General features: G+C 38.7%; 1 protein-coding gene across 2 annotated transcripts in view; it reads right to left on the minus strand.

Annotated features, from left to right (window-relative positions):
• LOC127620584 (potassium voltage-gated channel subfamily D member 1-like) overlaps positions 1-25,360 on the minus strand; it is an 85,378-nt gene that overhangs the window by 34,153 nt on the left and 25,865 nt on the right. The window lies entirely within an intron of this gene.

A 25,360-nucleotide genomic window follows, 5' to 3' on the forward strand; every position in this document is an offset into this window, starting at 1 on the left:
GTGCAGTGTTGTTGAGGGTAAATATGTGTCTTTTTTCATTATTTTCTGAAATATCAATATTCATTTTTTTTGGATGTTGATTTCTAGGCCCAATCATGGCAATATTGTCCAGACTGTTTTGGAGACCTTCCCGTGTCTTAGACAGAGTTAGCAGGTCATCTGCATACAATAAATATTTGACTTCAGTGTCATACTGCTCAAGTCCTGGGCTTTCAGAGCAGTCCAGCAGCTCTGCCAGTTCATTATTATAAATGTTAAATAAAGTGGGGCTAAGACAGCAGCCTTGCCTTATTACAGGCTGTTGGGGAAAGTATTCGGTTCTATTTTTGCCCAATCTTTACGACACAATTACTGTGTGTGTGTGCATATTTTTTTAGTATTGCTGATGACATTGTGTTCTTTTACAAAAGAAGTCATTCTCGAGTTAATGATGGAGCAAAACACTTTCCCCAGGTTACTGGTTACACAGATCCCCCTGTAGTTATTGGGATCTATGTTGTCTCCACTTTTAAAGATCTGAGATATTAGTCCTGTATTCCAGGCAGCAGGGAAAACATCTCAGATCAGGATTATGTTGAAAAGTTTGAGCAGTGCATTCTACACAACACAATGAGTGGTGCTAAGCAAGATAACTCCCATGTTGACAAAGCACTGACAGTGTTAGCTTGACACAGACAATTTAAATGTACATAAAATATTCATGAGGAGGTAGCCTACAATTACAATCTCAGTGTTTGCTGGGGTGTGTGTACAGTAAACTGTAAAACCCTCTATGATTAACGTCTCCTGTTACACATGTAACCTCAGTTCCCTGAGATGAAGGGAACAAGACATTGCCATAAGCACTATAGGGAGTGTCCTTCTTACAGGACCTTGTTGAAACCATTATACAATCACGCCTATCCTCTGATTGGCAATGGTGTTTGTACCCCACCCTTTTAGGCACACATTAAGCCCTCAATCACCATTTCTTCTCCTCATAGTGCTTTCGGAAATGTCGAGTGAATTGAATCGATAGGGAAACACAACACTTCATTTGGTTTACTTCACAATGGCAAACATCAGCTGTCATACCTGAGAGCTAAACAGAGCAAAACAGAAATGGATGTGTCTTGACTCATATGTGCTAATATCATTAATCCTCTCTGCTTAGCAACACCTGGTCACCGCGAGCATGCTAAACATTTACAGGTGCACTGTATTATTAACCGCTGGGACAAATCGCTATTAAGCTTGGATAAACCTGTGATGATCATGAGTTCTGCAAAATATCATGTGACTGTTGTCAGTATTATTTTGTATCATGTGTAATCGCATCAGTTTGTATCTTTCGGATGATATCAAGGGCTGTCAATCAATAAAAAAAAATCATCTAATTGATTACATGGAAATCTCAAATAATCACATATATAAATATTTGCTGAGTAATCATGTTAAATTGCTAATTTGGTACTAAAAAATCTATTGCCAATATATCAAACTCAGTTGAAGGCTATTTGGTTTGTTAAATGAATCTTAACATTGTTTATGAGTTGCTACAGTATTGCATACTGTGACAGACTGGCATGTCTTAAGGTCAATATTAGGTAAAAAAAGGAACAGATTTCTCTAGAAACTCATCAGTCATTCATTGTTTTGAGGAATGAAGGCTATACAATGCTTCTATACAAGACATCTATGGCAAGTGCTACAGGAAGTGTGGGGTGAAATGAGTATCTGGACAAACTGGCAGCTAGAATGCCAAGGATCTGCAAAGCTGTCATTGCTGCATTTTCTGACTGTTTGAAGTAGTAAAAAAATTCAAATCGTAATAGTAATCCTTCACGTTATTGATGTCCTGACTACATTATGATCAGTTGAATGCCACTTTGGTGAATAACAGTACCAATTTCTTTCCATAAGAGAAAAATCTTTTGGCCGCCAGTGTATATTATAAAAAAACCCAAATAATTCAGATCATTAAAATGCATTACATTATTGTGGCAGATGAGAAAAGAATTGATAAGACATTACATTTATATTTATGCATTTGGCAGACGCTTTTATCCAAAGCAACTTACAGTCCACGTATTACAGAGACAGTCCCCCCGGAGAAACCTGGAGTTAAGTGCCTTGCTCAAGGGCCCAACAGTGGCATCTTGGTGGTGCTGGGGCTTGAACCCCCAACCTTCTGGTCAGTAACCCTGAGCCTCAACCACTGAGCCACCACTGCCCCCATTACAAAAATTGGCTTTAGAATAAATGTATTGTTTATTTCCATATTACTGAACATAAGTCAATCGTTGGCGAACAGTCCACAGCAATCCATTTTTCAAATGAATTTGTCAATCAGTCCAAGAGTACACCTGCATCAGACGGACACTTTTGGAGCATCGCACTTTGGTTGTGTCGTGTCATAGCATACCATTTTTAGGTGGCTGTGTCAAGTTATACGTAGTTTGAAATGTAGAAAATCACATATTGAGATGCCTGCATTTGGATTTGCGTTCTATCAAGCTGTGTTTGAGTGCAAGAACGTGTTCTTATCTTTTGCTGTCTTTTATTTTATTATGAATTTTACTTCAACCTTTTTTTTTTTTTCAAAGAAAAAAAAAATCACAATTTCTAATTTTTCTTGTGTACTATTGTCATAACAAAAAATAGCTGTTCCCAGTAAAGATTTTTAGACCAACAACACCTAAGATTTGGTTTCTAAGGTGCCTAAAAAAGGGATAGTATTTGAGAACTTTGATTCAGAAAGAGTCAATTTCTTTTTATTTCTATACTGTAAATTCAACATTAATTTAGAGTACTACAAGCTAACTTGATAGGTCAGCAAGTCTAAAGATTATCCAACTTGAAAAAAAAAATATGTCATTACCATCACAAACAATACCAAAAATCCACACCATAATAAGTAATATAAACAATTCACACCTTTCAAATTATTCCAAAATCCATTTAAAGGCTGATCAAGGCAGTGATCCTATTTAATCTATTTAGTTTGAAGAAGTTTAATGTTTGTGCCCTTCAAGGGACAATTCACCAAGAAATGACCATTCTTTCAGCCTCTACTCACCCTCATGTTGTTCCAAACCTGTATGACTTACTTCCTGCCATTGATCACAGAATTAGATGCAGTTTGTAAGCCTCATTCGCCGTTTATCTTTTTTTTTTTCTTGTACAATTAAAGTTAATGGTGATTGAGGCTGTCAATTTATAGCATACCTAGCATCTTTCTTATTCAGTGGAAGTATACAAATCATACAGGTTTGGAACAACATGAGGGTGAGTAAATGAGGACAGAATTTTCATTTTTGGGATGAACTTTACCTTTAAGTCAAGAATCACCGGTATAAGATTATTTGTATATGAAGACAGTGCTAACAATACATCTGGTTTATGTGGGTTAACTGCACAATTGTAATATCCTGGAGGCGCACTGTCTCCCAATGCTGTAATTCTTTCTGGTAATGATAGGGTAGGTGTTCTGGGTCTCTGATACGGCTTGATGAACTTCCTGGAACTGTTTCTCTAGCTGAATCCATTCTGCTGTTCAAAGCATGATTTATTTCTTCCCACAGAATATGTCCATGCGATTATGCCCATGTATCTCGCAATTGCCTGCAGATATACGAGTTTTTGCCCAGATGGCCTCTGAATGAGAACATTAAGGCAGAATAAAGGTGAATATCCACCTGTTTTAATGCTCACTTATGTATACGTTGTTAGTGCTTGGATCTAAACGAGGACGGAAACAGATCAAAACAGAGTTCGGTCAACAGAGTTTTTTCTGTCAATGTGCAGGACAGAATGGTTATGAGACTGGTACAATATGCAAAGTGTTTTGTGAGGTAACCTGAAAAATGTGCTTCACATGGTAACATCGAGATTTACTGGTTTTATTCATGATAAAAAAATATTTGCTATGCCTGAATCAACCTGACTACACAAGGTTACACCAAAAAAGTAGAAGGTAGAAATAGCATCTTAAAGGAACAGTTCACCATAAATGAGAATTGACAGCATTTACTCATATATATCAGATAAGATGGATAAAATAAAAACTGATATTCTAGATATAAATGTTTATACACCAAAAGGTCTCTCATGTTTTCAAACTGGTCTTAGAAGTGCAATGAATAGCATGTGCAAATACATGTTAATGTACTCGTACTTGTAAATATGAAATGATGACACCGATACCAAGTACAAGTATTACCACCCATTATCGGCCTGATACGAGTACTACCAAGTAGTATCGGTGCATCCCCATTCCATTCTTTAAAGTGAGAGGAATGTTTTGTCCTGTTTTACGGTCCGCTAGATGAAATCACCTAAAAAGTAATAGCACGCGTGTCCTCAACAAGCCACACGATTTGAGATATCGTTCATGTTTGAAGCACAAACAGTTAGGGTTAGGGGTTTGTTCAAATCCCTAACTCTAAGTATAAGCAATTATATTAGTGATGCTTGCCTTAGCAAATACCACCAAAAATCACACCACATTCATTTTAGAAAACCATCAAGAGTCTCTTCCTAAATTTTTGTATAGCCCACCAAAGAACAAGGTGCAACACATAAATGTAATTGCTGCCATACTGAGATACACACAGAATCCATGAGGAAAAAACACACACGATTACTTCAAAACCGAAATTATGATTGTACATTGTTTATTCAATACAAGTAACAAAATGTGCCGCAAAAATTTAGAGGCAGCATCACTGGTTTAAAGTCTCTCTTGTAATAAAGTCTCTCTCAGAAAGGAGGTTGAACGGCTGGCTCACTGGTGCAATCATAACAACCTGGAACTGAACACGCTCAAAGCGGTGGACTTTAGGAGGAACACCCCAACACTGACCCCCCTCACCATTCTGAACAGCACTGTGGTAGCAGTGGAGTCTTTCAGGTTACTGCACACTACCATCTCACAGGACCTGAAGTAGGAGACACGCATTGACTCCATTGTGAAAAATGGAAACTCAGTGGTCATTGAGTCTGTCCTCTGCACTTCAATAACTGTCTGGTTTGGTGCAGCTACGAAATCAGACATTAGAAGACTACAGAGGACAGTTTGTACTGCTGAGAGGATTATTGGTTGCCCCCTGCCCCCGCTTCAAGAACTATACACTTCCAGAGTGAGGAAATAGGCTTAAAAATCACTCTGGATCCCACTCATCCAGCCCACTACCTTTTTGGACTGTTGCCTTCTGGCCGACGCTTCAGAGCTCTGAGCACCAGAACCGTCATGCACAGGAACAGATTTTTTCCTCAGCCTATCCATCTCATGAACAGTTAAAATTGCCCCATTGAGCAATAATTATGTGCAATACACAGTTTAGTCTATTTATATTATCCAACATATCCTCTTTTGCCATTACATACATTGCACTGTTCATAACATACTGTATTTTTGTACTTAATATAACGGATTTGTATTAGATTTGCACTACGTATGTGTATGTGTGTGTGTATGTACGTATATGTATATTTATTTATATATGCTGTCTTGCTGCTGTTTTTGTATTGTTTTTTATATTATTGTACACTGGAAGCTCCTGTCACCAAGACAAATTCCTTGTATGTGTAAGCATACTTGGCAATAAAGCCGATTCTGATTCTGATCATTTTGCAATTCCATTTGCAATTTTAGCTCCTGAAGAAAGAAATTCCAACACTGGATTACAACAGTTAAGTGTGACGGGAAAAAACGCCCTCAAGGAGATTACATTAAACGAATCCGGTTCCTCTGCATGCTTCAGGTTTCCTTCTCTTTCCTTTCTGGAGTTAAAAGCCACTGTTAACATTCAATTAGCCAGCTACATAGTGCTGTTCAGCAATGCTGAGTGTGATGAGGCAGGAGTTTGGGGTCAGAGGTCATAGATGTTGTACTGAAAGCTATATTTATCATCCACCCCCCTGGATGACGCAGCCTTGGCAACTAAACCTCATGTTTCTTGTCTACAGCACAAAATCGTGAATTAACTATTTCAGAACATCTTCAGTACAGTAAGCTGCAACACAACTGCACTGAAATGCACAACAGATGTATGAAATGCAGCCTTGACAAACAAATGTCCAAATTGCGGAAGCAGTTCCATGCCAAGTGAATCAAAATAAACTGGTCAGGAACATGTCCAGGTCCCATTTCAGTCTAAAAAAAGAGAAAGAAATAAGAAATAATACTTTTTTTCCTTAAAGTAAATGAAGCCTATTTTAGGACAGTCATGACTTTTTGCATTAATTTTCTTTTATGTAATTAATTGATTTTTGTTTTTCAAAACATTTCAGTCCATTTCATATTTTATATTAATATGTCTTATTATTTAAATGTGAGAAAAACATTAGCTATTATTTAAATTGTAATTTATCATTTTATGTTTTATGCTTTTTAAATATAAATACCAAAGTATTGCAATAATTATTTTAAGATGATACATTTAAAATATTACTGTACTAGTTGTAATGTCTAGATGTGTTTTTGTTCATGTTTTGTGTTAATGTCTTTTATTTTGAAAAGTGTTTCCATGTCATGTTATTTCCTGTTTCCATGTCATGTTATTTCCTGTTTCCCTGCCATGTCATGTGATTCCCTGTTTCCATGTCAAGTCATGTGATTATCCTGTTTCCCTCAAGTTCATGTGTCCTGTTCCCATTGGTTATAGTCCTGTCATTAGTTAGGTTATGTCATTGGTTCATGGTCATTGTCTTGTTATCTTGTTTATAGTTCTGTCTGTTCATTGGTTGATGTTACCCTTGTCTATGTATTTAAGCCTCTTGTTCCAATATATTAGGGTCAGGTTTTGTGTTGTAACGTTGTTTGGAAGTCGAGTCAGGTCAGGTCAGGTCGGGTCGAGTCAGGTCAAGTCGGGTCGAGTCGAGTCGAAGTCGTGTCGGGTCAAGTCAAGTCGGTTCGAGTCAGGTCGGGTCGAGTCAGGTCAAGTCGTTTCGAGTCAGGTCAAGTTGGGTCGGGTCAGGTCGAGTCGAGTCAGGTTGGGTCGGGTTGGGTCGGGTCGAGTTGAGTCAGGTCGAGTCAGGTCGGGTCAGGTCGAGTCGGTTTGGGTCAGGTCGAGTAAGGTCGAGTCAGTTTGAGTCGAGTCGGGTCTGGTTGAGTCAGGTCGAGTCAGGTCTAGTCGGGTCGAGTCGAGTCAGGTTGGGTCGGGTTGGGTCGAGTCAGGTCATGTCAGTTCGAGTCGGGTCAGGTCGAGTTGAGTCAGGTCGGGTCAGGTCGAGTCGGTTTGGGTCAGGTCGAGTCAGGTCGAGTAAGGTCGAGTCAGTTTGAGTCGAGTCGGGTCTAGTCGGGTCGGGTCGAGTAAAGTCGAGTCAGATCGGTTCAAGTTATGTTTTGTTTTATAGTCAAGTCAAGTTTATAGTAAAGGTACATGTTTCCTGTTTATGTTTTCATTTCACATCTTAGGTTTCCAATATCTGGATTTACTGCACTATGTAAACACATGGGTTCGGCTTAATTACCGTCATCTGCCTGTCATTGCCAGCATTGCTACACTAGTCTATAGTAACAGGAATCTAATGAAAATCCCTATTGAGTAGTACAATAGTGGGAATTAAGTATTTTTCCATTTCAGTAATGAGAATTTGGGAGGAAAAACATGAATATAATATAATAACGGAAAAAAAGTCTTCATTTTCTTTGAACAAAATATAATTTATTCATTAGATATTTGGGCCAAATGTGACCTTCTTTCATCATATTTATTGATCCACTGAAACATTCACTAAATGTTAACAAACACAACTTTAGATTTTTTAAATGTATTAGTATATGCTGAAATAAACATGAACTAAGATTAATAAATGCTGTAAAGGTATTGTTCATTGTTAGTTCATGTTAAATAATGTTGTTAAATAATGTTAATAAATGGAACCTTATTGTAAAGTGTTACTGATAATTATTTATTTTTAAACCATAAATTACATTTATCCTCAACTGCTTATATTAGTACATAGGGAAAACGTGATATACAATTGTGAATTTGACCTCTAGAACATCTATATCTGGAAAGTGTATCTCTGTAAAGTATCTCAGCATAGTGATGTTGGCAAAAAGAAGAATTTGAAACTCACTTATCTAATAATACGAAGAAGCGAGAAGTGCTAGTCATACGTAATATTGCCAGAATTGTTTGAGGTTTAACAGTCTGCTGTGAGCCAAATGATAAGCAGAAGAAAGACATTCTCCCTGGTTTTTCATGTTATGCGATTGAGGGGTATTGTTGAAATCCCATTTTAATACATTGCAAACAAGGTAAAGGAGAAATATGACATATTTCTGGAGAGGTTTTGTTAGTAGACTGAATAACAGGCAACAGAGATCAACAAGCTAACCGCATTTGCCCAAGGCCTCCATAGTGTGATTTACGTTGTGATTTATAGACATCTATTTTGAGCATATGTTGGAGGTTTGACCCACAGAACTGTCTATTAAAGGTAGAATGTAGAAAGCTCCCATGAGTGCTTTGAAGGAGGTAAGTGACAGTGAAAAAGTTAAAAATATCCCTAGTTCAATGACAGTTTACTTGCATTGTAGCTTGTTTCAAACAAACTGTATGACAAAAACAGTTTCTCTAGACCAGTGGACATCAATGGCTACTGTATGTAAAAACACCAAATACAATCAAAATAAACAAAAAAGTGCAGTGCATTCAGAAAGTATTCAGACACCTACATTTCTGTCATATTTTGTTATGTTGCATCCTTATGCTAAAATATGCTTTAAAATATTTTTTTACATCAATCTGCTCTCCATACCCCATACTGACAACAGATTATTTTATGAATTTGCAAATTTATTAAAAATAAAAACAGAAATATCACACTGACATAAGTATTCAGACCCTTAACACAGTACTTAGTTGAAGCACCTTTGGCAGCGATTACAACCTCAAGACATTTTGTGTATGATGCGACAACCTTTGCGTACCTGGGTATTTTCAGCCATTCTTCTCTGCAGATCCACTCAAGCTCTGTCAGGTTGGATGGGAACCATCGGTTGAAAGCCATTTTCAGGTCTCTCCAGAAATGTTCGATTGGGTTCAAGTCTGGGTTCTGGCTGGGCCACTCAAAGACATTCACAGTGTTGTTTCTAAGCCACTTTTGCATTGTCTTGGCTGTGTACTTGGGGTCAGTGTCCTGTTAGAGTTAGAGGGTGAACCTTCAGCCCAGTCTGAGGTCCTGAGCGCTCTGGACCAGGTTTTTATAAAGGATAGCGTCTCGGTTACTGATGTAACCTCCGTTCCCTGATGGAGGGAATGAGACGTTGTGTCGATGAGTTGACACTAGAGGTCACTCCTGCAGAGCCCAGACATCTCTAATCTTGAGAAAATGCCAATGGAAATTGGCATGTGGAATTTGCATGCCACTCCCCCGGACATATGAGTATGAAAGGAGTGACGCTGCAAACACACATCAGGTATTGCACTGAGGAGCTGAGCCAAAGACCCGGCCATTTCAGCGGTTGGTTCAGTGTTGTGGCAGGAGGGACACAATGTCTTGTTCCCTCCATCAGGGAATGGAGGTTACATCAGTAACCGAGACGTTCCTTATCTGTCACTCACTCGACATTGTGTCGATGAGTTGACACTAGGGGTCCCAATGGAAAATGCCACAAGAGCTGAACCGAGTTATGTAGACTGCCGGTGCGAGACGGGCAGACCTCTGTGTGCCTCGTAGCCAGCGCAGCAAGCCATCGCATAACTACCCTTCAACATACTGGCAACTATGAAGCAGTCCCCTGCACCTAGGGGAACGGCTAACTGCTCAGAAGTATAAGGACTGGCTGGCCCAGCCGTGGCCTTCTTTCTATTGTTCTCCCCTAAAAAGGAACAAAATCGTTCGGCTGGGGGCCAAATATATGGTCCAAGCTGGGGGGTGTCCCTCCAAAGAAGAGGACACCGGAGAGACCACACCCGACCCCGAGTTACTACAAACACGGCGACCAAGGACAGAGGGCCCTCTGCCCAAGGAAGACGCAGGGAAACCATTTTGCGGAATATATATCACACAGGGTTGCCTAGGGGACAACCAGCGCATGTGGAGCACTTACCTCAGTACGGGGGCCTGGGTGATGCCCATACTGGGGCGGCAGCGAGCCTCTCCGAAGACTCGATGGCCGCTAGGCTAGGGAGGAAGAACGTCCAGGGTTCACATTTCTTGCGAACGCAACTGGGGAAAGAGCCGCTCGCACCGGCAAACTCGCCCCAGCGCTCGGTTGGAGCATTCGAGCGTGACGGGGAGTGGGAGGTCCGTGGGGGAATACCCGGCGGAGAGGCTTCCACTGTGGTCCCCATATCGCAGCGTCACTCCTTTTATAACCATATGCATGCAAATACAGGCCAATTTTCATTGGCCTTTTCTCAAGATCAGAGATGTCTGGGCTCCGCAGGAGCGACCCCTAGTGTCAACTCATCGACACAACGACACAACGTCAAGTGAGTGACAGATAGGGAACTCTGTATTATGCTGCATTCAGATTTTCTTCGACCTTGACCAGTCCCGCTGTTGACCACAGCATGATATTTATATTTATATTTATATATTTATGCATTTGGCAGACGCTTTTATCCAAAGCGACTTACAGAGCACTTATTACAGGGACAATCCCCCTGGAGCAACCTGGAGTTAAGTGCCTTGCTCAAGGACACAATGGTGGTGGGTGTGGGACTTGAACCAGCGTCCTTCTGATTAACAGATAGCAGATTACCAGTTACCAGTTAGACCACTACACCACCACTCCAGCTCATGATACTGCTACCACCACCATGCTTCACTATTGGGATGGTATTGCACAGGTGATGAGTGGTGCCTGGTTTCCTCCAGACATGATACTTGGAATTGAGGCCAAACAGTTCAATCTTCATTTCATCAGACTAGAGAATCTTGTTTCTCACAATCTGAGAGTCCTTAAGGTGCTTTTTTGCTTTCTTGTACTGAGGAGACTCTTCCGTTTGGCCCCTCTGCCATAAAGCCCAGATCTGTGGAGTGTTGCAGTGATTGTTGTACTTCTGCAAGTTTCCCCCATCTCCACACATGATCTCTAGAGCTCAACCAGAGTGACCAACAGGTTCTTGGTCACCTCTCTTACCATGGCCCTTCTCCCCCGATTGCTCAGTTTGGCCGGGCGGCCAGCTCTAGGAAGAATCCTGTTTGTTTTAGTGCTTCTTCCATTTAAGAATTATGGAGTCCACTGTGCTCTTGGGAACCTTCAATGTAGCAAAAAAAAAATTGTAGCCTTCCCCAGCTCTGTACCTTGACACAATCCTGTCTTTTAGCTCTGCAGGCAGTTCCTTTGACCTCATGGCTTGGTTTTTGCTCTGATATGCATTTTCAGGTGTGAGACCTTATATAGACTGGTGTGTGCCTTTCCAAATCATATCCAAACAATTTAATTTGTTTGCGATTCCAATCCAAGTGAATACACATCTCAAAGATGTGGTATAGTAATGCACTTACAATGGAAGTGAATGGAGCCAGTCTATAAACATTAACCCTGTGCAACCCTGAGTACACATGCGTGGACTTTGAGTTTTTGGGTTCTCTATATGCAATGCATAATTTAAATGTATTTAAATTGACTGATCTCAGCTCAGAAGACTCAATAAAATGGTTAAACAAGTCATGTGATGAAACAACATGGCACCGAACACAGCAGAGTTTGTCTTTGGAAATAACACCAGCAAAACTACATCTCAAAAGAAACCTTTGAGTCAAAAGATTATAATCTCTAGTTTCATCCAATATGACATTTTTAAAATTGTAGCAATTTATTGTGAAACGCCATGCTGCTAAACACAATGTACACTAATGTGTACTTTAGCACATTCTTTCCTTAGAAATCCTATATTTATTGTGCATTATCACATTGAGATTTAATATGTTTATACAAAAACTGAAAACATTTTCTTTCAGAGGCTACATATGGAGTTAGGATGAAAACAAGGTGCATTTTGAACTGTTCTGAGACCAGTGCAGACAGACAGCACACCGGAGGTTAAATAATGTGCTTAATAGGGAGCAAGGGAGCATCCTATACCTCTCTATGCAGTTAAGGGTGTTCGATCCAAAATTCCCGTTAAAAGTTCAGTTTCAGGGTGCAGATGAAGTTGGCACCAATCAACATGTTTGTCAGACATGGGACAATCAGTACATAGATTCAGAATTTATAATGTGTAATTTTTTTTTAACATGGTTGGCAGTGATTGGATGATGCTGGCCATTATTTTGAATCAGAATTAATTGTGCTAATTATGTTAATCTGTAACATTTCTAAAACATGAATAAGCAACACTCTTGGGAACATTAACAATTTCATTAAAAAAAAAAATCTGACATTCTATAGCTTTTACATTAACATTAACAGAATCTAAATCAGAATGAGATTTATTGCTATGTTTACTCATACAAGGAATTTGTCTTGGTAACAGAAGCTTCCAGTGATCAAAAAAATATAATAACAAGATAGAGATAATCAAAAGAAATTATAGAATAAATATAAAAACAAATAGAAAATATAAGTATATATAGAAATACACTTATAAGACTAAATATATATATAGTCACCAAGGCACTTGCAAGTTCCTGGATATTTCTGGGGGGATTGGCACTAGCCCTGACCATCCGATCCATCAGGTCCCAGACGTGCTCAATGGGATTGAGATCCGGGTTCTTCGTTAGCCATAGCAGAACACTGACATTCCTGTCTTGCAGGAAATCACACACAGAACGAGCAGTATGGCTGGTGGCATTGTCATTCTGTAGGGTCATATCAGGATGAGCCTGCAGGAAGGGTACCACATGAGGGAGGATGACGTCTTCCCTGTAACACACAGCATTGAGATTGCCTGCAATGACAACCAGCTCAGTCCGATGATGCTGTGACACACCGCCCCAGACCATGATGGACCCTCTGCCTCCAAATTGATACCGCTCCAGAGTACAGGCCTCGGTGTAATGTTCATTCCTTCGACGATAAACACAAGTCCGACCATCACCCCTGGTGACACAAAACCACGACTCATCAGTAAAGAGCACTTTTTGTCAGTCCTGTCTGGTCCAGCGAAGGTGGGTTTGTGCCCATAGGCGACATTGTTGCTGGTGATGTCTGGTAAGGACCTGCCTTACAACAGGCCTACAAGCCCTCAGTCAGTCTCTCTCAGCATATTGCGGACAGTCTGAGCACTGATGGAGTGATTGTGCATTCCTGGTGTAACTTGGGCAGTTGTTGTTGCCATCCTGTACCTGTCCCGCAGGTGTGATATTCAGATGTACCGATCCTGTGCAGGTGTTGTTACACGTGGTCTGCCACTGCGAGGATGATCAGCTGTCCTTTCTGTGTCCCTTTAGCGCTGTCTTAGGCGTCTCACTCTACGGACATTGCAATTTATTGGCCTAGCCACATCTGCAGTCCTCATGCCTCCATACAGCATGCCTAAGGCACATTAACGCAGATGAGCAGGGACACTGGGCATCTTTCTTCTTGTGTTTTTCAGAGTAAGTAGAAAGGTCTCTTGAGTGTCCTAAGTTTTTATAACTGTGACCTTAATTGCCTACCGTTTGTAAGCTGTTTGTGTCTTAATGACCGTTCCACAGGTGCATGTTCATTAATTCTTTATGGTTCATTGAACAAGCATGGAAAACATTGTTTAAACCCTTTACAATAAAGATCTTTAAAGTTATTTGGATTTTTACAAAATTATCTTTAAAATACAGTGTCCTGAAAAAGGGACGTTTCTTTTTTGCTGAGTTTATATATATATATAATCTCTTTTGTTAGTGGGTTTCTGGTCTGATTGTGCAAGATTGTATCCCCACTTCTGTAAGCATCCTCTTTGGCCTGACAAAGCTGCCTGAGTTTTGCTGTAAACCATGGTTTGTCATTGCTGTATGTTAAATAAGTCCTAGTAGGGATGCACATATCCTCACAGAAACTGATAATATGATGTCACAGTATCCATGTGCTCATCCAGTTTGGTGTCTGCAGCTTCAAAAACACTCCAGTCAGTGCAGTCAAAGCAGGCTTGTAGTTCCAGCTCTGCATCATTGGTCCCTCTATTTATAGTTCTTACTACAGGTTTAGCTGATTTAAGTTTCTGCCTTTAGGTTGGAAGAAGATGAACCAGACATTGATCAGAGATTCCCAAAGCTGCTCTAGGGACAGAGCAATATGCATTCTTTAATGGTGTGTAGCAGTGGTCCAGTATATTTCTGTCTCTGGTGGGGCATGTAATGTGCTGTCTGTATTTTGGCAGTTCATGGGTGAGGCTGGCTCTGTTAAAATTGCCTATAATAAAAATAAGTGAGTCCGGGTATTGTTGTTCCATGTCTGCGATCTGATCAGCCAACTGTTGCAGCGCTGTGCTCACACACGCTTGTGGAGGAATGTAAACACACACAAGAATAAATGAGGAAAAGTCCTGCGGCGAGTAGAACTGCTTACAGTTGATAAAGAGTGCATCCAAATTAGGACAGCACATCTTCTTTAACATTGTTACATCTGTACACCAACTTTCATTTACGTAAAAGTATGTTCCACCACCTCTCGTTTTCCCTGTTAACCGCTCTGAACAGCTGAAAGCCCGGAAGATGTAATGCTCTGTCCGGAATGGCTTCACTCAGCCAGGTTTCTGTGGAGCACAAGGCTGCAGAGTTGAAATGTGTGAGGAGATGTAGTTTGTCTATTTTGTTAGGAAGAGAGCAGAGATCCTGCCGAAAGCACATCTCCCAACCACCATCCTCACTACATTCTATAGAGGGACTATTGAGAGCATCCTGAGCAGCTGCATCACTGCCTGGTTTGGGACTTGCACCGTTTCGGACCGCAAAGCCCTGCAGAGGATAGTGAGGACAGCTGAGAAGATCATTGGGGTCTCTCTTCCCTCCATCAAAGACATTTACAAAAAACACTGTATCCGCAAAGCAACCAGCATTGTGGACGACCCCACACACCCCTCACACAAACTCTTTACCCTCCTCCCGTCTGGCAAGAGGTACCGAAGCATTCGGGCCCTCACGGCCAAACTGTGTAACAGCTTCTTCCCCCAAGCCATCAGACTCCTCAATACTCAGAGACTGGTTTGACACACACACGTGTCCTGAGTTGCACTTTAATAACTGTCACTTTATAACTGTCTGCTACCTCAATAACTGCTATGTGCATAGAACATTATCTCACAGTATGTTATGTTTACATTTTTAGAAACTGTCATCTTTTTGCACTACTGAGTACTGGTCGGCGCTGCACTGTCTATTGTCCTGTTCATTGTCAGTAATTTGTTGTACTGTCCTGTACTTTTTGCACATGTTTGCACGTGCACTTTATATAGGTATATATAGGTAGTTTATATAGGTATTTTATTTCGTTGTGTAGTCTCATGTGGTCCTAAGTTGGTCCTTTGTTGTTTTTATGTAGCACCATGGTCCTGGAGGAACGTTGTCTCGTTTTGCTGTGTACTGTACTAACTGTATATGGTTGAAACGACAATAAAAACCACTTGACTTGACTTGACTTGATTTGCTTGATGTATACTCGGCAGCGCTGTTATCCCTGGTACATAAAACTGGGGACTAAACACAGGACAAACTAACCTGCTGTCCACATATGGTGCCAAACATATTTAGGAGAACTATTTGCTCTAGAATTTATTTATTTATTTTTGCATGTATATTAGGTCAAATCAAATCAAAAAGGGAAATGGAAAATGCACATAGCAGTCATGTTCGCGTCTCAGAAGGTTAAAATGCATACTGTTTTAAAAATACAGCTGCAAGAGGTAAACATTATACATATTTTAACATGATTTCAGTGCCATGTGCATATCACTTCCTAACCTTCTCTGTGTAAATGTATATTCAATATTACAATTTTGTTGTCATGGCAACAAAACCTTGAAATCACAGTATTGGAATTTTTTTTACACAGATAAGGTTTGTAAGTTATTTTATCGAAGTGAAATCATGTTATTGTACATATAATGTTACATCTTGTGGCTAAAGGATGTGTATTTTAGTGTTTATGGACTGACCCAATTAACTTCCATTGTAAGTGCCTACCTGTAACTGCTCCCTAAACAAGGGGCGAATCAATGCACTTTTTTGTTCTAACAACATTATCCCACAAATGTTGTTGATTGAGTTTAAATTGTATTGAGCCCAGAATATTCTTTTAAATGTTTTCAAAACCCATTTTCCATTAAGTAATGATTTATTTTTTTATATAACTTATATAAATATGGTAACCATCGTTTAAGTGGAATGATTACGTCCGGACCACTGAATTTCATGTATCTCAATTTAATGGTCTGTTTTAAAGTATTCCTTATGCATTTGTCAAAAGTGCTGTTGTTTATACAGCTGGTACTGCATACTTTATAAGAACATACTTTATAAAACAGATCCAAATTATGACTGGTGTTTCTCAAATCACATTCTCCTTAATATTATTTTGAATTTATTACTAATTAACTGGTACAAAAAAATATATATATATATATATATATATATATATATATATATATATATATATATATATCTTCTAAGACAAAAAGAGTCTAATCAGGAAGCGGGGCTCAGATAATCTAGTCTGGTTTGCCCACCCGTCTCTGAGCAAAAAAACGATGTAGATGACAAGGCAAAATGGAGTCTCTACCTGAGCTTTACCAGTAATCACTCAACTTCTAAACAGTCACCTCATTACGGCTCAAATGCATTTTCTTTGTGCACCACAAATCATGAATAATGGATAACACAATACATTATGTTGAGCCATATTTGTGCACCTTTTAGCCTTGCCCTTCAAAGTACCCCTCTTCAAGAGGGAAAATGCAACCCAAGATGCTGCTGTCTGCTTGGCCGATAGCTCAGAGTCAACAACTAAAGTGACAGCAGCGCCTCTGTCGGACCACCCCAAAAAACTATTTCGGACAAATGTCAATTTACATTCAAGCGCAACATTGTGCTAAAGGTTGATTTCATGTTTTAATTACATCATTGGAAAGCAGTCAATGGAAAGGAGGTGGCGAGAACCGGCTTGACAATATAAATAATAGTTTTAATGATAAACTTAAAAAGACACAAACACACACATGACGGACAAGTCCGTAAACGATCTCTCTGTCCCGCACAATCCTCCGCAGTCGGCCTTTATCCCTCTCGGAGGCTTGATTAGCCTGACAAGGGACCGGGTGTGTATAATCACGACCCGGCGCCACAATCATCATGCTACTGATGGTATAAAAGGGGCAATCAGACATACTGTAATGTTTACGATACACCCAATGCGTATGATTTTTCAGCCAAAACCAATCATATCGCTTCAGAAGACATGGATTAAACCACTCAAGTTGTATGGATCACCATGATGTTCCCTGTAGGTCCTTTTTGGAGCTTGACAGTGTTAGATCCCATTCACTTGCATTGTATGTATATACGCACCTCATGCATCCTTCGAAATATCTTTGTTTGTGAAGAAGAAAGTCATTTGCATTTAGACGGCATATAAGGGTGAGAAAATGATGAGAGAATGATATATTTTGGATTAACTATTCCTTTAATGTGCGAGCCATATGAAGCAGTTGAGATGGGACAAAAAAATGCATCAATGTGAAAAATGCACTGTTGCCCTTAATGTACAACAATCAGCTAATAGGATAAACATTTCATTCCATGACTAAGAGCAAAAACAATTGATAAAACAAATGGACAATCTTTAAAGAATGTCCCATTGGAATGAATTGGAGATTACAGCTCAATTTTCATTATAATGTGTTCTTAAAGTAACAATTGAATGTATAATAATATTACATGGGCTGGAATGAAGTGTGATGTTGCAAAGCGAAGCATCAATTACAAAAGATGCACACATTACTAGGTTACCAGTACACTGCAGCACAATTCCTACTGCAACATAAAAATGCAAAAATGTCTCAAATCTTTGTGTCGGACCCGTGACCTTACCGTTGCTATACTTGCACCATGCTCTGCCAGCTGAGCTACAGGAACACTACAGACTGAAATTAGCCTTTCTGTCCACGCTAAGTCTCTCTCAGGTGTTTTTGGAAGACTCCACTGGCTATGATTGACCTCTGCTTATCAATAAAAGATAGCTAACAGCAGTATGGGGACATGAGAGTTGAGTCATTAACTGAGCTTGATCACAGCAAGAGAAACAAAGAAAACAGATCGGAGAAACACAAAGGCAGTGTGAAAGAGAGGATTTGTTAGTTGAAGAGTAATATAATAATCCCTGCCATTGCACAGACTACAGTTGAAAATCTGTTACTTGAACTACATTTTTATATTTTCTGAAGAACATGTGAGTGGTGGTTACCCATTGACATCTAACCTGTATAATGCTGAATTTAACACAGCAATTAGGAGTTGATCAATGATTTTATATGAGGAATAACTTAACAATTTCTGTCTGATCATCACACAAAATGTGTGTGTGTGTGTGTGTGTGTGTGTGTGTGTGTGTGTGTGTGTGTGTGTGTGTGTGTGTGTGTGTGTGTGTGTGTGTGTGTGTGTGTGTTATTCTTGAGCTTGACTGCCACTATTAATTGTTTGAAGAAAAGAGCAATCTATAGATACTTCAAATATTCTCCTTTTGAGTTCCACAGAAGTAAAAAGTACAAGTAAAACATAAATAACTTGTTTATACAGCAGTTTGGGTGATCTATTACTATTAATACCCAAATATATTTTTACTGCAGAGCACAGTAAGTTGATGTTAATTTTGAGCCATATTTACAGACAAAAATGGGAAGGTCACATGAACCGTGGAGCTCATTTGTTATGAAGACACTTGAGGTACCATGGGGTAAAAATGAATACAGCAATGACAACAAGGTTAAAACAAAGAACCATACTCCAAGTAAACTAATAAGATACAATTTGACTTAAAGGGATAGTTGACCCTAAAATGTAAATTCTGTCATTATTTACTCACTTTCATGACATCCCAGATGTGAATGACTTTCTCTCTTCTGCTGAACACAAATTAAGATTTTTAGAAGAATATCTCAGATATATACATCCTAGTGGTTTTATATATGTCTTCTGAAGCGATGCAATTACTTTGGGTGAGAAAAAGATCAATATTACAATCTCTTTGTAAAATTTTTTAAAAATTAGAAAGTTAAAGTGGAGATTTATAGTAAAAAAAATATATATACTTAAATATTGATCTGTTTCTCACCCACACCTATCATATACTGTAGGTTCTGAAGTAAACTTTAGATTTAACTACTGGATCATTATGGGTTATATTCATGCTGCCTTTATGTGCTTTGTGGAGCTTGAAAGGTCTGGTCACTATTCACTTGAATTGACCTACAGAGCAGAAATATTCATCTAAAAATCATTTTTGTGTTCAGCAGAAGAGAGAAAGTCATTCAAATCTGGGATGTCATGAGAGGATGAGTAGATTAATTTTCATTTTTGGGTGATATGATTCTGATATTCCTGCAATAGTATCTACTTGCTGTCCTATTAGACTCCAGATCCAATGTTTATTTCTGTTGACTACTAACATTAACATTTTAATGGTGGTGTTTTTAATGGGAGATGCAATTCTCATATTACTTGAGAGATGCAACTTCTTAAAGAGAGTTTTTAAGTGATGATGATAACTTGCTTAAATAAATAGTTGCAGTAAAAAAGCTTTCAACTGCTTGATGTTGTGAACTAGACATGTACCTGCAATATTATCCTGCAGTTCAGCAAGGATCTCCCTAAAACACTCCGGTGACATTGAATCTTATTTCTTACTTGTATTATGTTATAGTTATTTAGCCTATTTTTTTGTTGAATATCCATATGTCACCATGTGCATCACTTAAGTGTCCGTATATCCCTCTGAAATGCGTCTGATCGGGGACACATGAACATAATGGAGCCTATACATTATTATCCTTAAAGGGGTCATATAATGCCATTTTTGTACAAGTTAATATGAATCTTTAGGGTCTAAATGAAAACTTTGTAATATACTTTTATTAAAAATTCTCATTAGTATTTTAAGAAAACACTAATTTTACCTGCTCAAAAACAGCTCTGTTTTCAGCACGCCGTTTCAGTGCATATGACTTTAAATGATAATGAGCTTTGGTCACCCCGCCTCTCCGTTGCCTATGCGAAAGCAAAAATAAGTGATCAGATAACATCAATTAGAGTATTAATAGTCTTGAATCATATGCATTTGCAAGATGTAAACAGTATTTTGCCAGTATTGTGTTACCATTCATCTTCATGCAGTTATAACTGTTTTTTTTACATTACTTCTTAATCAGTAACATACAAGTAAACCAGGTGTAACTTAGTGTTACCATGTTAACTGTAACACCTGCGTACACAGTTTTTAATAACACAATAACCATAACGCATTGTTCATTATAAACGTGGGATTATGAATTATATTGAGAACGTCGTAACGTTATGGAAAACATGCCGTAATGTACCCTGAGTGTAAACATTAGCCACATTCATTGTGAAGCGTGCAAGCGATTTGCAAAGATTAATATAAAGGTTAATAAAACGTTACACTTACTTCTTCTGGAGGTGCAGAGGGAATATAAATAGTTGGTACCGAATCTTTTTCAGCAGCTTCTTAGCAAAACCAGCTTTATACTGACCCTCGTTTATAAAGCAGTCTGGTGAAAAATGATTCGCGCAAACATGAACGCATTGACGTTGCTCGTGGGGAATATTCCCATCGTAAACAAAACTCAGCCACTGCGTCTTCAGCGGTTCAGATTTAGGAACATCAAAATGACTGCTGTGTTCGTTATTACACCGAAGAACAGAACACCACAATCGCTAGGCGCCATTCTGCTCCAGTGTATCAACAATGATGACGGACTATGATTGACAGCTCGCTCACGAGCGAGGGCGGGTCTGTGTTGAAACTCTGCTGTCAATCAACAATCCTGGGAGGGGCGTCCGACCGTGTGACGTCACACGGTCGAACGGCTCGATTTGAGGCAGGGGAAAATATATAAGGAGATTAAAACAAAAACACTGGATGGATTTTTATCATAATAGGATGGTTGTGTACAGGCACAGCCAACACACATTTCAGTACAATCAACTTGAAAAAGTGCATGTACCATTATATGACCCCTTTAACACCTACTAGTCGATTAGTCAAACAACCAACCGACTAGAAAATTGGTCCTTTTGCACATCCATACTAATAACAATGTAATTATTGAAATTACATTGAAAAGGTACAAAGCTGAAATTTATATTTGGAGTATAAAATGATTTATAGATATGAATAATTGTATTAGAATAGAAGTAAATGACAGATCATTGTAAAAATCTACTTGTAAAACTGCAGTTAGTTACACCTTTTACTAGTTGACATGTAAAATGGAATAGTTGACTATTACTAGTGTAATTACTTATATAAAATTGTCACTTTTTTTAGTAGAAATTCCATTCCTTATATCAAAAATAGGCATTTTAACTAGTAAATATTAAATTGTTGATATCTATAATTCTCATCTTGCATGTGATTAAATGTCGAAATGGTTTGTGAGACACTAGAAGCATGGGAGAGAAATGTGTGGTGTGCATATGGTTATAAGCATACGATCAAGCATATGCATCATCTGATCAAGTAGATTAGACTCCCATGCAGCAAAGAGAGGTGGCAAGCGTCAAATGTGCTTGAGAAAAGAAATGGTAATTCTGGTCTGAAACCAAAGCTCTTCACAACAGAAATAAGAGCCATTTATAGACGATGGGTTTATTTAGCTGTTTCAGCGGCCACAACATCAATACACCTTCAGGGAATCAGTCAGATCAGCAGAACACCAGAATCACCTGTAGGGAATTCTTTTTTTATTTTGTTGAGCATTAAAAAGTAACTTACTATAAAAGCTTTCGGTGGGAGATACCACCGTCTCATGTTCCACCTGTAAACACCAAGGGATTTGACAGAGCACAAATTAAGACCTGTCTACGCTTTCCTTTTTTATAAAAACTTGTGAAACTAAACAAACAGGACTAATGATAGGCTGTACTTCCAGCAGCCATCCATAAAAGGAAAGCCAGTGGTGATGTTGCCAGTGTGTTGAAAAGGTCAGCTCTGCCAGATATATAAGGAATCCACAGGTTAAATGGACCACCCAGTTACAAATATCATCAATGTTGGAAACTAAAGGACATATAAAGCTGTAGTTTATTCTGAACGGAAACAAGAACAGTACAGAAGAGTGGCGCTCTTCAAAGACAGTAAGACTTAACTATGAGAGTCTTATCAATTTAGACAGACATCAAGCGCATGATCTAAAACAACGGATATATGGATTTAAAAAACGGACTCAAACTGAAAATGAAAATGTAGTGAAAATATCAGTAAGCTTCTTCAAATGTGTTTTAAAGTATCTTTGCTGCTTTCGCTTTCTAAAAAAAATTATTAATTTTATTAGCATATACACTAGAGCTCTGTCCCAGTCAAAAGTGAGCTGCCTACCTAGGTCAAATTTTTTGTGATTCCAAACAGTAGGCAGGAAAATTATGCTGCTTTATACGGAAACCTCGTTTGGCCAAAAAAGGCAGCATGTGATAAATCGTTCATCCAAGATGCTGGGAAAAATTCAAGGGACTTACTGGGTGTGGATAAATATATTAATTTAAATGTAATATATATATATATATATATATATATATATATATATATATATATATATATATATATATATATATATATATATATATATATATATATTTCAGAAAAAAATACATGTGGATGTATTATATATACTGTATTTTTTAAATATGGAATAAGGTAATTTCATTTTGCTTTAAGTATATTATATAATCTTACTTGAAACCCATAATCAGCACAACTCAAGCGTTGTCTGTTTGATGACGTTGCAGGGTATTCCAAATGAAATACAATTTTATCAAATGAAGTAAACTTCAACAGATATCCCATGCTCAGTGAGTAGGCAGCGGTGAGCACTGCATAGGGACCCTGCGAATTCTAACGCAGATCAAGTGTAGCACTACTTGTAATATTTTGATTCTTATTGAATTTTATTCTATTGGTTCCTGTTGGAGTCATGCAAACCAACTTTTTATAGCGTTAAGAAAATGCGAAGCGGTACAAGAAACTCAGAAGCTGATCAAACTGGTATGTGTGTATGTGCGTTAAAACTCTGAACACATGCAGAGAGCATTTTTATAAAAAGCCATCTTTCATATTGTTTTCATATTGTCAAATGATAAAAATGAGTTTATATAGGAGTATTGATTACTCTTTTTGTGTGTGTTTGAAAACAACTATGAAATAACATGAAAATGCCCATTCCTACTTTTGATTTAGATCTTCTTAAATTAATATATTTAAGTGTGTAATTTTTTCAGTATTAAAATAATTTCTCCTATCTCAGCTTAATTTGTAGAATGTAAACACTGTGTCTATGTGGCACTATCGAAACATAGCTCTGTTTGTTTGAACATGCCGACATAGCTTCACTGTCTCAACCAGTGGCGTGAGTTTTGGACTGGGCTATCTGTTTTTTTGACCAAATGATAGACAGATGAGAGTTCGAGAAACCTTTTTGAAACTGTCATTTTTTTTTTTTGCAGTTCCATTTGATGATGCTTAGTTGTACAGATATTACACACTGTAGCTTTAAAGAAGAAATTATAAAGGCACACATTAAGTGCTGAAGTCTTTTAACACAACATAACAAAGGCTGTAATGCCGGCCCAGCTTAAGACATCATACCTTAGTGCTTCATTTTAACAGGTGAAACTTAATTCCCTTCCGTCATCAGATTGACTATCCATCTGCAATATGAGAACAGCCATAAATTTAATTGAGTGAAAAGTGTCCTTTTATTGAAGTACTGGCATGCATTCCAGAAAGATTGGCACTTAGGCAGGTAAAAAACAATGTAACCGATCAGATGAAGAACATTTGAAGAAGTCTCAAAGGATCACTGCTGTTTTAAGCATGCTCACCACCAATTTGAGTTAGCGTTATTTTTCGTATCAGATGGTTTAGATCTACACATCTTACAAAAACGTACCATTACTTTCTATAGTGTTTTAAAGTTTCATTATACACTCACCTAAAGGATTATTAGGAACACCATACTAATACTGTGTTTGACCCCCTTTCGCCTTCAGAACTGCCTTAATTCTACGTGGCATTGATTCACAAGGTGCTGAAAGCATTCTTTAGAAATGTTGGCCCATATTGATAGGATAGCATCTTGCAGTTGATGGAGATTTGTGGGATGCACATCCAGGGCACGAAGCTCCCATTCCACCACATCCCAAAGATGCTCTATTGGGTTGAGATCTGGTGACTGTGGGGGCCATTTTAGTACAGTGAACTCATTGTCATGTTCAAGAAACCAATTTGAAATGATTCGAGCTTTGTGACATGGTGCATTATCCTGCTGGAAGTAGCCATCAGAGGATGGGTACATGGTGGCCATAAAGGGATGGACATGGTCAGAAACAATGCTCAGGTAGGCCGTAGCATTTAAACGATGCCCAATTGGCACTAAGGGGCCTAAAGTGTGCCAAGAAAACATCCCCCACACCATTACACCACCACCACCAGCCTGCACAGTGGTAACAAGGCATGATGGATCCATGTTCTCATTCTGTTTACGCCAAATTCTGACTCTACCATCTGAATGTCTCAACAGAAATCGAGACTCATCAGACCAGGCAACATTTTTCCAGTCTTCAACTGTCCAATTTTGGTGAGCTCTTGCAAATTGTAGCTTTTTTTTCCTATTTGTAGTGGATATGAGTGGTACCGGTGGGGTCTTCTGCTGTTGTAGCCCATCCGCCTCAAGGTTGTCGCGTGTTGTGGCTTCACAAATGCTTTGCTGCATACCTCGGTTGTAACGAGTGGTTATTTCAGGCAAAGTTGCTCTTCTATCAGCTTGAATCAGTCGGCCCATTCTCCTCTGACCTCTAGCATCAACAAGGCATTTTCGCCCACAGGACTGCCGCATACTGGATGTTTTTCCCTTTTCACACATTTCTTTGTAAACCCTAGAAATGGTTGTGCGTGAAAATCCCAGTAACTGAGCAGATTGTGAAATACTCAGACCGGCCCGTCTGGCACCAACAACCATGCCACGCTCAAAATTGCTTAAATCACCTTTCTTTCCCATTCTGACATTCAGTTTGGAGTTCAGGAGATTGTCTTGACCAGGACCACACCCCTAAATGCATTGAAGCAACTGCCATGTGATTGGTTGATTAGATAATTGCATTAATGAGAAATTGAACAGGTGTTCCTAATAATCCTTTAGGTGAGTGTAGAAACATAAAGTGTAGTAACAACAGTATTTTGTAATAAACTTTATGGATTCATAATTAACCTATT

This window comes from Xyrauchen texanus, chromosome 27 (assembly GCF_025860055.1).
Source record: "Xyrauchen texanus isolate HMW12.3.18 chromosome 27, RBS_HiC_50CHRs, whole genome shotgun sequence".
NCBI classification, from domain to species: domain Eukaryota; kingdom Metazoa; phylum Chordata; class Actinopteri; order Cypriniformes; family Catostomidae; genus Xyrauchen; species Xyrauchen texanus.